The sequence below is a fragment of the Phyllostomus hastatus genome, unplaced genomic scaffold, assembly GCF_019186645.2.
Source record: "Phyllostomus hastatus isolate PE091 unplaced genomic scaffold, TTU_PhHast_1.1 phas_contig_113, whole genome shotgun sequence".
Lineage (NCBI taxonomy): Eukaryota > Metazoa > Chordata > Mammalia > Chiroptera > Phyllostomidae > Phyllostomus > Phyllostomus hastatus.
In genome coordinates, this window is record NW_025333530.1 from 17,076,156 (window position 1) to 17,089,826 (window position 13,671).

At 41.1% G+C, this 13,671-nt stretch overlaps 1 protein-coding gene across 4 annotated transcripts in view; it reads left to right on the forward strand.

The window, feature by feature from the left end:
- The window catches only part of POU2F3 (POU class 2 homeobox 3), a 105,399-nt gene that overhangs the window by 17,641 nt on the left and 74,087 nt on the right, over nucleotides 1-13,671 (forward strand). Inside the window, exon 3 of one of the 4 annotated variants that reach the window (XM_045839038.1) lies at nucleotides 3,178-3,480. The exons of the other annotated variants lie outside the window; for them this stretch is intronic. The gene's annotated coding sequence lies outside the window, so the exon portion shown is untranslated. The remainder of the gene's footprint in view (nucleotides 1-3,177; nucleotides 3,481-13,671) is intronic. 4 annotated transcript variants of the gene reach the window in all.

Here is a 13,671-nt window from a genome sequence, read left to right on the forward strand (position 1 = left end):
GTACCCTACTTACCTGCAGTGAGGCCTCCCCAGCAGGGGGATTACACACAACCCCCTCTACCCCTTTCCAAGCTTGCTCAGGCTGGAAGTCAGAGTCAAGTTGCTGAAAAGAAAGGAAACTCAGTGGTGGCTATGATGACAGGGTCTGGGCATCTGATTTGCATAGGAAGGTAATTTCCATACTTCTGGGTGAATTTCCATATCCCTGCCTTAAAGCCTGTTGGGGCAGAGAGGGGAAGAAGGGAGAGGTCATTTGAAATTCAAATGAGGATGATTAAGGTTTTCTTGTGGAGGGAAGCCTGGACAAAAGGGGTTAAACTAGCTAGCAAAAGTCTGCTTTGGCTCAAAGTTATTAAATGGGAAGCAGCACTTAGTTGGCTCCCTGCCACTTTTCTGAAGGCCCTGGAGATCTGGTAGTCTGGCTAGGCTGGGTATTTGCATCAACCAATTGGGTCTTTATTCTCTCCTGCCTCTGGACTCAATTTACCTCTCAGTGTCCTGAGGATGCTTGAGCTCATAAGAACCATTGAGCGAGTTCTAGTTCTGGGCTCTGTCCTGCCTTCTTCTGGTGACTGTGAAATTGGTGAGACAGTCTGTACTTCCTTGTTTGGCTGAGGAGGTGTGAGGACAGGTGGATTCTGAATTCATCTATACTACTAATCTGTGCCCTTGGACAAGTCATCTCAGCTTCCCATCTTTGGGCCTGAGTTTGTACACTAGATGGAGGGTCTGAACTTGAGGCTCTCTAAAATCTCTTCCAGCTCTAAGAGATGTTGTGATCTCTGAACACACTCTGATCCTTTGCACACACCAGTTATTATTTGTAAGATACTTTGATGTGAACTGCTGCACTTCTCAGTTCCTCTAAATGTCTTAGGAAGGATACCCCTACTCCTCTGCTTACCAGGATGTGGTCAATAAGGCCATAGACTTTGGAGCTAGAGTCTGAATTTAGATCCCAGCTTCTCTATACTAGCTATACATATGATCTTGGGTTGTTTGGACCCTTGCTGCTCAGTTTCCTGACTGTAAAATGGCCATAATCATGGTACCTATCTCCCAGGGTTGCTGAGGGGATTAAAGGAGTCAACAACATTTGTTCCATACTTAGAATAGGGCCTCCCATAGAGTAGCTATTTGCTAGTATTACTATCATAAGGATAAACTATCCATATGATGGGGCAATGACCCAGCAGCTAATCCAGGGAAACTCAATTAGAAATACAGGCTGTCCCCTCAATAGACCTGCCTGTGAATTCATTCACTCACAGCCAACACACTGTCATATTCATTTGTATTTGGGAGCAAGAAGCATACTTCAGCTAAGGACTCTAGGAGCAACTATCAAAGCTTAGTGGTCACTCCACTGAAGGCCCACCCAGGTAGAGGTGTATGTCACCTGAATCCAATGTGGTCTCCTGGTGTCCATCCTGACTCAAGTTTGTCTTTACCTCTCAGGAAGTAGGGTAATGGCAGGAAGAAGGGGAAAGAGCTGATGGAGCAATGCTCTCCTCCTAGGACCCAGTTGAGATGGGATAGAGTCAGTGAGACTAGAGAATATGTATAGTTCTGGAAAAGCTAAAGGTCCTTTTTAACCCTTGAATTTCAGTATCAACCCCCTATGAGGTTTTTGGAGATAACATGATGTGGTATAGACAGCTTTAGCTGGTGAACGGATATGGGTTTCAGTTTCTACTCAGTGATTTACTAATCAGTAACCTTGGGCAAGCTGATTAACCCCTTTGAGAGTCACCTTTTCTCATCTGCATAATGGGACTAATAAGAGCACCTACTCATAGGGTTGATGTGAGGATTAAATGCTTTCATATTTATAAAATGTTTACTACAGAGCTTGGTGCATAGTAAATGCTCAATAAATGTCAGCTATTAATTATTCTTATTATTTGAAAACAGTGTTTTGCTGCCATATATTTTAAAATTCTCTGATCTAGTCCTAGTCTCTCATTTTATGGGGGAAAAGATCGCGGTTAGAAAAAGAGAATGACTTTCCGAAGGTCAAAGTGAGGGTTTGAAACCAATGTTTCTTTAGGAGTCCTTTCCCCAGAGGCAAGTCCTCCATCTTTTGTTTTGGTTTGTGGTTTTGTTGGACAAAGCTTCCCCTTTTCCCTCCATCATTTCCTCAGAAGTGGCTCCTCCAGCCCCAGGAACACAGACCCCAGAGAAGAGAGGAAGATGTGACCCTGATAGCATTATACCACTTGAGGGAAGGGACAAGGTGTCTGGAGTCAGAAGATGGCTGTGTGACATCTCTGGCAAAACAGGAGTTCTGTAATTCTGGCCCTGTAGACCTCACAGTGGGGTGAGGATTATGAAAAGTGCACTGAGGATATGAAAGTACACTGCAAAGCAAAAGAAGAAACCCTGTACATGTCATCATGACCCATGCATGTTGACAAGCACATTGTCCCAAGGAGCCAGATCATTAAAATTTGAGCTCCTTCCTTCCAACTCTGATGCTACGACCCAGCCTCAGTTTCCTTATTTATAAAGGAGTTGTGAGGAATAAATTAAAGGAGAATATACCTTGGCAGCTTTTTGAAGTGTGAGTTGTTCTACAAATGTGAGATAACATCTCCCATCTAAGCTTTCTTGCTACACACATGCCCCTCTGAGCTGCACAGAGGACATCTGTATGCCTGCATGAGAACCAGAGCATGACTGCATGCCTCCTCTAGTAGCTCCCCTGACATTCTTCCCCACCCCTTTTCACCTTGCTCCACTCTACTCTGGAAAGAGAGTGAGGATACAAGCTCTTGGTCTCTTACTGATCTTGAACCACTTTGAACCTCTTCCTCTTTCAAGTTTGGGTGAGGGGTGGAGAGAGTGCTAGTCTGAAGTTGACTGTGAAAGGGCACTGTGGGCTGTTATGGAGAGAGTCAAGTCTAGACATGGAGCTCTAGAGAGTTGTTCCTGCTTTGCTATTTATTGCCTATATGACCTTTAGCACCTCACTTCTCTGTGGAACTCAGTTTCCTCACCTATAAATGTCATGCACAATGCCAGGAATCTCTGTACACCCCTAAGACACAAAAATATTCTGATAGAAAAATAGCAGCTGAGGTGCTTCTCTGAGATATATGCATTGGGTGCAACTACAACCCTGGGTTTATTTAACAAAGGTCTTCCTTTAAAGGCATTTTTTTGTTGTTTTTCCAGGGTCAGAGTACTATGAGTTGAGACCTTAGTGGGGAACCTGGCTCCTCTGGCCCCATACGTTGCTGCTGTGGCCTGACTCGCTGACCTCTTTTCCTGGGACCTGGCATGATTGCCCAGGATGTTTCTTCAAGTTAGCTGCTGACCACGGGAAAGCATCCTGGGCAGTTGTAGTGATGACCGCAGCATCAGTGGATATCTGGCAAGAGATAAGGGGGCAATGCAGGGGAGCCCTGAGAGGCCCATCTGTAGCTCAGACTGAGAAGAAATGAGGATTGTATTTCCAAAAAAAAATTGAAGATCTTGGTGAGGACCCTTTCACTGATTAAAGGTTGGCATGACAAATTACAGAGGGACGCTGGGAGTATCTGTCCTCCATGGCATGGCCCCAGGCTCTTGATATCTGTGGGAAGGTACTGAAGAGCAAGGCCTAGGGGTTCCATCTCATGACTGCACATGTGGAAAAGTCATCAGGATGCTCACATAGGCCATGTCTCAAGGGAGCTCTGACATCAGTCATATTTACTCTGCTTTAAATCATGAAAATCTCCAAATCCATAGACCTTCAGAGGTAGAGGGAACTTGAGAGATCATCTTGTCCTGGGAGAGTAAATGGATTTCTTCAGGAGAGCTAATCCTGATCATGAGTGATTCACTGAGCACTGAGTTTAGGAAAAGGAAAAGGGTGCAGGGATACATTAGTGATATCTTCCCTGGGCATAGCTTGTATACAGGCTGCATTTTTGTTATTATTATTTGTACCGCTAGAGGTAAGGTGACTTGACCAAGGACTCTCAGGTAGAGGAGAACTGAAAGTCAGGTCTCCCAGCTCTCCCAGTGCTCTCCCACAGTCTGTCACAGATCCTCATGTGTCCTGCTCTTCATTTGGCTTCTGCGCAGGAGCAGGGTCTCCTGCTCCTGCGCAGGAGATAGCAGGAATACAGACAGAAACTTCTTGTTTTAATAATTAATGGAAATTGAAGGCTACAGAGATTAAGCCACTTGTCCAAAGTTCAGTGTGAAACAGCTGCTGAAGTCACTCTCAAGATCAGTTTACCATGTAGTGTCTATACAAAACTCTGATCACTAGGCAATATTTCCTAGTTCCTAGGAGGACAGAATAGGGAAGCATGGTGTGTTGTGGAGTCCTGGAAAAAAACTGTTTGGACTGGTTTAAATGACTGCACTGGGAAGTCCCTTGGTTTGCTCTGATGGCTGGCTGCCCAGGAGTGTTTCCAAGGTACTGGTGACTTTAATAATTGCCATCCAAGGAAGTACCAGGAAGTTGCCAAGTGGCCATAAAGTATCACTGGAAATCTTACTGGGTTATACTAGGAGTGGACTTTGTGAGAGGAGAAGCAGTCCAGAAATGGGAGAGGTTCAACCTCATTGCTGAATGCTCTCTGTATTGTTTACCAGGCAGAAGTGAAAAATCCTGCTGGAACAGTTCTTCATTCTTATGCTGCCACCTCCCTCACCCAGAGAATAACTCCCCAGGCAAATTCACACTCCAGTGCTGCCAAAGCTATGCAAATCAGTGGGGCCTTCAAGGCTGAAGGTTTAGAGGTGGAAAGACAGAGAGCTGGCGCCAAGATGACTCCTACCATCTACTTTCTGACAGGGGTCCTGGCCAAGGCAGCTCAGCACTGCTGACCTGGTGCCCATCAGATGTCATGAGAGGAGAGATATAAGTTAAAGTTGCTCTTGACTCCCAGTACCTCTCACGGACCTATCCTTGGCCCTTCTCATGAGGACTCTGCTGAGTATTATGACCATGCTAGCCTGAGGAAACTCTGCCTAGAATCTTGGGCTTCCCATTAATTCAGTGTGTCTTTTACCCCCTTTTGATCACTTAATATCATTTTCTATGGGTGAATATGTGGTGTTCCTATTTAACTCAACTTCTCCACCTGCACCCCTAGCTTCTTACTTTGTGGGAAGCTCTTTAGTATAGATGAAAGATCTATGTACTACATGGGACCAGGGAGATGCTGGAGTTGGGGGAGCTAAATTTGGGCTTTGATGGTATCCTCAGATGCTAATAATGGATTCATGCTAGAGTGGGAAAAATATACCACACTGGGATTAGAAATATGGCTTTTATCTCTCCTTGACAATCATTTCCAATACACACCTGTACTTTAAAAGCTCTGTCACTTTGTGCATATCACTTAACCTTATTGAGACTCAGTTTCTTCACCTATAAAATGGGATGAATAATAATGCTTCATCTTCTCAAATGCAGGGAACTTAACCTGATGATCTCCTGAAGTCCATCCTAGCCTCATGAGCTAGGGTTTCAGTGTATTGACTCTCTTCTTGCTTTCTTGCTGGGATCTCATGGCCCAGAGATTCCCACAGACCATGAGAATCAAAAAGGCCTGAACAGACCCCAACTGGTGGCCCTTCCAGCTTGGTACAGATATCACCCTTTAACCCCACCAAGACCTTCACACTGGGGATTCTGAATTTTCCTTTGTGAGCCTTTTCCCCCCTACCTTACCCCTCCGTGTCCTTATCTTTTATTTGTGTGAAGAACAAACAGGATAGAGGAAAATGATAAGGAGAGTTCTTTGATCCTTCCTGTGTCTCTCTATGAATAGACAGTGACCAGCTTCTATGAGGGGGAGAAAGAGCCCTAGGCATTTCAGTCATTTGCAATAAACCCTAAGACTTTAGAGATGGAAGGAATTTCCGAGGTCACCTGAGAACCCCCTCTTAATGCTATCAAATTTCTTCTTAATTAAAAAATCACTTCTGTGACATCCTTGAAATAAGCAGCCTTTGCTCAAATATTCCTAGCAATAGACATTCTGTCAATGTGAAACTGCAGGTTTCATTGCTGAACAATTCCACTTGTTAAAAAATTCTTAAAATAAGATGAAATCTGCTTTTCGGAAGCTTCTACTGTTGGCTCTTGTTCAGCCTTTTGGAGCTACAGGCTAAGCCTGCTTCACTTCATGCCAATATTTGGGGAGAAAGGAAAAGTCCACTGACATTTATTTAAGCACTTACAATGTACCAGGCACTATGCCAAGTGACTTCAAACATTTCCTTATCGATTGCTTTGTGAAATTTTTATTTCAAAGCCTACATACATACAGAAAAGAGAGAAAACAAGTTTAACTAATAATTTAATAATCTAATATTTAACATTAATATAATGTTATATTATTGCTGAACATATAATAATTTAACATTTTGCTCCATCTATTTTTTAAAAAGTATTTTATTTTTAACTTTCTATTGTAAACATTTTTAAACACACACAAAAGTAGAGACAAATACAATAAGACCCCATATACTCATTGCTTACTCTTAACAACAAATTTCTGTTATTCTTGTCATGGAATATTTTCTTATATATATGGACATTATAATATTTCAATCATAAATATGGCAGTATGCATCTCTAAAACATAAGGACATTTTCCTTCTTTAACCACAATACTATTATCACACTTTGAAAAAAGAATCTCTTTTTTAATTTTTATGGCAATCCTATGAAGAAGGTTTTATCTGAAGGCAAAAGTGTTCTTCTCTAGACTAAATATCCTCTCTTCATCTGATATGATATCTGGGTTCTTTACCATCTTTGTCCCCATGCTCTTTGTCCAGTTCACTGGGGCCATTTTTGAAAATGGTGTCCCAAACTGGCCATGATGTTCATTGGTAAAGATCTGTAATTGAGACAGAATAGTATGAAGCTAGGAAAATTCCTTGGTAAGCAGAATAGGAATACTGAGACAGACTGCTGAACAAACTAGACAAGCAAATTACAACCCAGTACCTCCCTAGACATAACATCTAGATCCCAGTTGTATTTCAGCTCCAGGCCCAGAAAAACAGCAAAACCAGGTGGGTGATGCCAGGACCCACAACAATAACTAAAGACCACCTGATCTGATACTTAACCCATCAGTGGAAACCATGACCCTGAAAGGGCATACCTGGAAAACTGATGAATATTCTGCTGAAACCCTTCCCTGAGACCTCCCCTAAGATTCCCGCCTGCCTATAAGAAACACATAAAAGCCTCAAGTAAAAGGACCTAGTTTATACTCTCCATCTGAGGAGTAGCCTGAGTTATTCCCTTCTTCTTCCCCCACTTCTTTCTTCATGGGCACACATCTCCTAAACTCTAAGGCAATGGGCAGCTGGCATCCTGCCCTGGGCCAATCTTCTGAACCTGTCCCCAAAGCCCCGTTTTCTCAGACTTCCCAGTGAGCTAAGGCAGTCCATCCTAAGTTCTTCTGTTGCTTCCTCTATGCTAATCCCTTCCTTGTTTCACTGTCCCCAGCATTAAAAGCAAATTTTCATAGTAATCTGGATTCCTGTTGTGAAATCTTTCCTACATGAAGTCTAGAACCCACACACTGCAGCTGGCCAGAGGCAGACCTACTGAGGTCAGAACTATGTCTGGTAGCATAATGATCTGCATCTACACTAATGCATAGGACAGCATTAGCTTCTTGTGCAGCACATTTTGGTCCTGAGCTTCAATCAACAAAAAATTTCTTTTTGTTGTTTTTTTTTTTTCACAAGATACTCCAATGACAACTCCCCTATCTCCCCTTACCTACAAGGAACTGCAGTATGTTTATTTCCAAACAATGTCTGCCAATAAACAGAAATGGGAATCAATTTTGACATTTTTTTCCCTTTAGGAGTAGGAAGTATATTAGATTTCTCTTGAAGATTTAGCCTCTTTAAAAATGTAAAATAGAGCCCTGGCTGGTGTGGCTCAGTGGATTCAGTGCTGGCTTACAAACCAAAGGGTTACCAGTTTGATTCCCAGTCAGGGCACATGCCTGGGTTGCAGGCCAGGTTCCCCATGTGGGGTATGCAAGAGGCAACCACACATTGATGTTTCTCTCCCTCCCCTCCCCTCTCTCTAAAAATAAATAAATAAATAAATAAATAATGTAAAATACATTCTTGCCAAGATAGAGGCGTAGATAGACACACTGTGCCTCCTCGCACAATCAAAAGAGGACAACAAAATTTAGAAACAAAACAACCAGTATTGGCAGAAAATTGAACTGTATGGAAGTCCAACAACCAAGGAGTTAAAGTAGACACATTCATCCAGACTGCTAGCAGGGGCAGAGTTGGGTGGCGGAGTTGGGCAGCTGGGCGGAGAGGGGTCAAGGGAAAGCAGCAGCTGGCAGGCCCAGTGAAGCAGCAGGTTGTGGAAGGGCCCAGCACCCAAAGCGGCTGGAGGACAGGGAGATCACACATTTGCTCATAGATAAACCAGCTGAAACTCGGACCCGTGACAGATCACAGAACCCAGGGTCCCAGCTTGGGAAAATAAGCCTCTCAACACCCATTGAAAACACCTATGGCAGTTGAGGCAATAGTGGGAGAAACTCCCAGCCTCACAAGAGAGTTCATTGAAGAGACTCACAGAACATACACAAACCCACCCACATGGGAATCAGCACCAGAAGGGCCCAATTTGCTTGGGGAAAGCAGTGGAAGTGACTGAAAACCAACAGAGAGCAGAGCAAGCACCATTGTTCCCTCTCAGACTCCCCCACTACATATAGCGTCACAACCCAGCAACTGGGTTGCCCCACCCTGGTGAACACCTAAGGCTCTGCCCCTCATCAAGACAAAAAAAAAAAAATAACCCAAAGGGAAGAACAGATCAAAGCTCCAGAAAAAATACAACTAAGCAATCAAGAGATAGCCAACCCATCAGATGCATAGCTGAAAACACTGGGTGAATTTGGTTGCAAATTAGATGAAAAACTGAGGACTATGCTAAGTGAAATACAGGAAAATGTACAGGGAACCAGTAGTGATGGGAAGGAAACTGGAACTCAAATTAATGGAGTGGACCAGAAGGAAGAAAGAAACAACCAAACAGGAAAGAATGAAGAAACAAGAATTCAAAAAAAAACGAGGAGAGGCTTAGGAATCTCCAGGACATCTTTAAACATTCCAACATGCAAATTGTAGGAGTGCCAGAAGGAGAAGAGGAAGAGCAACAAGTGGAAAAGTTATCCGAACAAATAATAAAGGAGGACTTCCCCAATCTGGCAAAGGAAGTGGACTTCCAGGAAGTCCAGGAAGCTCAGAGAGTCCCAAAGAAGTTGGACCCAAGGAGGAACACACCAAGGCTCATCATAATTACATTAGCCAAGGTAAAATGAAGGAGAGAATCCTAGAAGCAGCAAGAGATAAGGAGGCAGTTACCTACAAAGGAGTTCCCATAAGACTGCCAGCTGACTCCTCAAAAGAGACAAAGAGGCCTCACAAGCAAGAAAGGGCTGGAAAGAAGTATTCCCAGTCATGAAAGACAAGAACCTACATCCAAGATTGCTCTATCCAGCAAAGCTTTCATTTAGAATGGAGGGGCAGAGAAAGTGCTTCTCAGATAAGGTCAAGTTAAAGGAGTTCATCATCACCAAGTCCCTATTATATGAAATGTTAAAGGGACTTATCTAAGAAAAAGAAGGTAAAAGACATGTACAGTAAAATGACAGCAAACTCACAATTATTAACAACCACACCTGAAACAAAAACAAACTAGGCAAACAACTAGAACAGGAACAGAACCACAGAAATGGAGATCACATGGAGGGTTAGCAACAGGGGAGTGGGATGAGGAGAGAGGGGGAAAAGGCACAGAGAATAAGTAACATAGATGGTAGGTAGAAGATAGACAGGGAGAGGGCAAGAATAGTATGGGAAATGTAGAAGCTAAAGAACTTATAAGTATGACACGTGGACATGAACTAAAGGGGGGGAATGTGGGTGGGACAGGGTGTGCAGGGTGGAGGGGAGTGAAGGGGGAAAATTTGACAAATGTAATATCATAATCAATAGAATATATTTAAGAATGTAAAATACAGTATAAAGATATTTTAATGGTCAAGTATCTTAAATTATACACACATGAATTTTTAATCATGTATGTATCAGCTGTCATTATTTTTATGATAATAACAGTTTGAAGTTGGGTATTGGTACTGGTGAAGAAACTTTTTTTTAATTGTTGTTCAAGTACAGTTTTCTCCATTTCCCCTACCCTATATCTCCCCTCCCTACCCATTCCCACCTCCACCCTGTATCCTGCTCCACTTTGGCTTTGTCCATGTGTCATTTATTCATGTTCCTGGACAATCCTTCCACTTACCCACCCCATTATGCCCTCTCCACTCCTCTCTGGTTACTGTCAGTTTGTTCTTTATTTCAATGCCTCTGATTATATTTTGCTTGCTTGTTTATTTTGTTGATTAGGTTCCACTTATAGGTGAGATCATATGGTATTTGTCTTTCACTATCTGGCTCATTTCATTTAGCATAATGCTCTCCAGAACCATCCACGCAGTCACAAAGAGTAGGAGTTCTTTCTTTCATTTTGCTGTGTAGTATTCCATTCTGTAAATGTACCATAGTTTTTTGATCCACTCATTTACTGATGGGCAATTAGGTTGCTTCCAATATTTGGCTATTATAAATTGTGCTGCTGTGAACATTGGGGTGCATAGATTCTTTTGAAATGGTGTTTCAGAATTCTTAGGATGTAATCCCAGCAGTGGAACTGCCAAGTCAAAAGGCAGTTCTATTTTCAATTTTCTGAGGAAATTCCATGCTGTTTTCCATAGTGGTTGCATCAGTCTGTGATCCCACCATTGTACTAGGGTTCCCTTTTCTATGCAACCTGGCCAGCACTTACTGTTTTTTTATGATGGTTATTGTGACTGGTGTGAAGTGGTATCTCATTGTGGTTTTAATTTGCATCTCTCTTATGGCTAGTGATGTTGAGCATCCTTTCATATATCTATGTGCTCTTTGTATGTCCTCCCGGGAGAGGTGTCTGTTCAAGTTCTTTGCTCATTTTTTAATTTGGTTGTTTGTCTTCCTGGTGTGGAATCGTATGAGTTATTTATGTATTTTGGAGATCAAACTCTTGTCCAAGGTATCATTGGCAAATATATTTTCCCACACGGTTGGTTCCCTTTTCAGTTTGCTGATGTTTTCTTATTCCATGCAGAAGTTTTTTATTTTGATGAGATTCCATTTGTTTATTCTTGCCATTATGCCCCTTGTTCTAGGGGACATGTAGATGAAAATATTGCTGCATGGAATATCTGAGATTTTTCTTTCTATGTTTTCCTCTAGGACTTTTATGGTGTCACAACTTATACTTAACTCTTTTATCCAACTTGAGTTTATTCTGGTGTATGGTGTAAGTTGGTGGTCTATTTTCTTTTTTTCTTTTTTTTTTTTTTTGTAGCTGTCCAGATGTCCCAACACCATTTGTTGAAGAGGCTAGTTTTGCTCTATTTTATGCTTCTGCCCCCTTTGTGGAATATTAATTGACCGTAGAGACTTAGGTTTATTTCTGAGCTCTCTTGTTCCATTGATCTATGTCTGTTCTTATGCCAGTACCAGGCCGTTTTGGTTACTGTGGCCTTGTGATATAGTTTGATATCAAATACTGTGATCCCTCCTACTTTGTTCTTCTCTCTCAAAATTCCTGAGGCTAATCAGGGTCATTTCTGATTCCATATAAATTTTTGAAATGTTTGTTCTATATCTGTGAAATATGTCATTGGTATTTTAATAGGGATTGTATTGAATTTATAAATTTCTTTGGGTACTATGGACATTTTGATAATGATAATTCTTCCAATCCATGAAGATGATACATGCTTCCATTTGTTTGTGTATTCCTTGATTTATTTCTTCAGTGTTGAGTAGTTTTCTGACTATAGGTCTTTTACTTCCTTGGTTAGGTTTATTCCTAGGGACCTTATTTTTCTTGTTGCTATAGCAAACGGCATATTTTTCCTGATTTCTGCTTCTGATATTTCATTGTTGGTGTACAAAAATGCCTTTGGTTTCTGAATATTGACTTTGCATCTTGCTATTTTACCAAATTCATTTACTGGGTCAAGTAGTTTTTTGGTGGAGTCTATAGGGTTTTCTATGTACACTATAATGTCATCTGCAAACAATGACAGTTTTCCTTCCTCCTTTCCAGTTTGGGTGCTGTTCGTTTATTTTCCTTGTCTGATCACTGTGGTTATGATTTCCAATACTATGTTGAATATAAATGGTGAAAGAGGACATCCTTCTCTTGTTCCTGATCTTAGTAGAAATGCTTTTAGATTTTGCCCATTGAGTATGATGTTGGCTGTACATTTCTCATATATGGACTTTATTATGTCGAGGTATGTTCCCTCTGCTCCCACTTTGCTGAATGTTTTTATCATACATGGATGCTGTATCTTATCAAATGCTTTTCCCACATGTATTGATGTGATCATGTGATTTTTGTCTTTTCTTTTGTTTATGTGATGTATTATGTTTATTTATTTGCAAATATTGTACCATCCTTGCATCCCTGGGATGAAACCCACTAGGTTGTGGTGTATGATCTTTTTAATGTATTGCTGGATGCAGTTTGCCAATATTTTGTTGAGGATTTTAGCATCTATGTTCATCAGCATTATATGCACATAGTTTCCTTTCTTTTTTGGGTTTTTATCTTGTTTAGGAGTTACAACGATTCTGGCTTCATAAAAAGAGTTTGAGAGTCTTCCTTCTTCTTATATTTTTTGGAATACTCTGTGATGGGTAGGGGTTAACTCTTTCTTAAATGTGTTGTAAAATTCTCCTGTGAAACCATCCAGTCCAGGGCTTTGTGTGCTGACAGTTTTTTGATTACTGCTTCAATTTCACTGGTAACAGCTGTTACTAGTCTGTTCAGGCTTTCTGCCTCTTTTTCATTCTGTTTTAGATTATATTTTTCTAGAAATTTGTTCATTTCAAATCCCAGGTTTTATAAATTTCCATAGTTGTTCATAGTAATTTCTTACAATCCTTTCTATTTCTATGGTATCAGTTGTAATCCCACCTCTTTCATTTCAGATTTTACTTATTTGGGTCCTCTCTCTTTTTATCTTGATGAGTCTGCTTAAAGGCTTGTTGATTTTGTTTATCTTTTCAAAGAACCAACTCCCATATTTATTGATCCTTAGAATTGTTCTTTTAATCTCTATGTCATTTAATTCTGGTCTAATTCTTAGTTGTTTCTTTTCTTCTACTGGCTCTGGGCTTTGTTTGTTGTTGTTTCTCCAGTTCTTGTAGGTGTAGACTTAGGTTGTTTGTTTGAAATGTTTGTATCTTTTTTAGGTGGGCCTGTATGACTATGACCTTCCCTTTCAGGACTGCTTTTGCTGTGTCCCATAAGTTTTGGATCATTGTGAGTTCATTTTCATTTGTTTCTAGAAACTTTTTGATTTCTTCCTTGATCTCATTCTTAACCCATTCATTGTTTAACAGCATGCTAATCAATCTCCAAAAGTTTGAATGTTTTTTAGTTTTTTCTTTGAGGTTGGTTTCTAGTATCAGGCCATTGTGTTCTGAGATGCTTGATGTGATTTAAGTTTTCTTGAATTTGTTGAGGCTTGTTTTCTGTCCTATCACATGGTCTATCTTTGAAAATGTTCCACTGTGAATTTGAAAAGAATGGGT